Source organism: Brassica oleracea, chromosome C2 (assembly GCF_000695525.1).
Source record: "Brassica oleracea var. oleracea cultivar TO1000 chromosome C2, BOL, whole genome shotgun sequence".
NCBI lineage: Eukaryota > Viridiplantae > Streptophyta > Magnoliopsida > Brassicales > Brassicaceae > Brassica > Brassica oleracea.
In genome coordinates this window covers 26,520,707-26,522,805 of record NC_027749.1, presented here as the reverse complement: position 1 = coordinate 26,522,805, position 2,099 = coordinate 26,520,707, and positions in this window count along the sequence as shown.

Sequence of the window (2,099 nt, the reverse complement as noted above, 5' to 3'; positions counted from 1 at the left end):
CATTGCACGATGTCTCAAGATGTGCTACAAGGAGGAATCTTGGCTTTGGTATCTTCGATTCGGGCATCTCAACTTTGGAAGCTTAGAACTACTTTCCAAGAAAGAAATGGTGAAAGGATTACCTTGCATCAATCATCCAAATCAAGTGTGTGAAGATTGCTTACTTGGAAAGCAATTCAAGATGAGTTTTCCAAAGGAGTCAGAGACAAGAGCAAGAAAGCCACTAGAACTCATACATACAAATGTATGTGGCCCAATCAAACCAAGTTCACTTGGTAAGAGTAACTATTTCCTTCTCTTTATTGATGACTTTTCAAGAAAAACATGGGTTTACTTTTTGAAACAAAAATCAGAAGCGTTTGAAAATTTCAAAAAGTTCAAAGCCCATGTTGAAAAGGAAAGTGGTCTTAATATCAAGTCCATGAGATCAGATCGAGGAGGAGAATTTATGTCCAAGGAGTTTGTGAAATATTGTGAAGATAATGGCATCCGAAGACAGTTGACGGTGCCAAGAACTCCTCAACAAAATGGAGTAGCGGAAAGAAAGAATAGGACAATACTTGAGATGGCAAGAAGCATGCTCAAGAGTAAGAAGCTACCAAAGGAGTTTTGGGCAGAAGCAGTTGCTTGTGCGGTTTATATATCAAACCGATCTCCAACAAAAAGTGTTTCAGGAAAGACACCACAAGAAGCTTGAAGCGGAAGGAAGCCCGGTGTGTCGCACTTAAAAGTCTTTGGAAGCATTGCTCACGCTCATGTTCCAGACAAGAAGCGGAGCAAACTAGATGATAAAAGTGAGAAGTATATCTTCATTGGGTATGACGCTAACTCCAAAGGCTACAAGCTCTACAATCCTGAAACAAAGAAGACAATCATTAGGAATGTCATTGGGATTGGAGATCAAATAATGAAGACTACAACTTCTTTCCATCCTTTGAAGAAGAGAATGTGGAACAACCGAGGGAAGAGTCAGCTACACCACCAACTTCACCAACAACAAGTTCTCAAGGAGATGAAAGCTCAAGTGAAAGGACTCCACGTTTTAGAAGTCTGCAAAACATCTACGAGGTAACCGAAAATCAAGACAATCTTACTCTATTTTGTCTATTTGCGGATTGCGAGCCTATGAACTTTGAAGAAGCTAAAGAAAAGAAGTCATGGAGAAGTGCAATGGATGAAGAAATCAAGTCGATTCAAAAGAATGATACATGGGAGTTAGCTTCCCTTCCAAATGGACACAAGGCAATTGGTGTGAAGTGGGTGTACAAGGCAAAGAAAAACTCTAAAGGAGAAGTTGAAAGGCACAAGGCAAGGTTGGTGGCAAAAGGCTATTGTCAAAGAGCCGAGATCGACTATGATGAGGTATTTTCTCCACTTGCTCGCTTAGAAATGGTTAGACTAATCATTTCATTGGCAGCCCAAAAGAGTTGGAGGATACAACAAATGGATGTAAAATCAGCCTTCTTAAATGGAGACCTTGAGGAAGAAGTCTACATTGAGCAACCACAAGGCTACATAGTCAAAGGAGAAGAAGACAAAGTCTTAAGGCTGAAGAAGGCCCTTTATGGATTAAAGCAAGCACCAAGAGCATGGAACACTCGAATTCATAAGTACTTCAAGGAGAAAGGCTTCATCAAGTGTCCATATGAGCATGTACTTTATATCAAAACTCAAAACAATGATCTATTTATTGCATGCTTATATGTTGATGACTTGATATTTACTGGCAACAATCCGATTATGTTTGAAGATTTCAAGATGGAGATGACAAAGGAGTTTGAGATGACCGACATTGGATTAATGTCATACTACCTTGGCATTGAAGTAAATCAAGAAGAAAATGTAATCTTCATTACTCAAGAAGGTTATGCTAAAGAGGTGCTTAAGAAGTTCAAGATGGATGACTCAAATCCAGTTTGCACGCCAATGGAATGTGGAGTCAAGTTATCAAAAGAAGAAGAAGAAGAGAGTGTGGATCCAACACTCTTTAAGAGTCTAGTTGGAAGCTTACGCTATCTAACGTGCACAAGGCCCGACATCCTACACGCAGTTGGAGTTGTGAGTCGATACATGGAGCATCCAACAACAACTCATTTCAA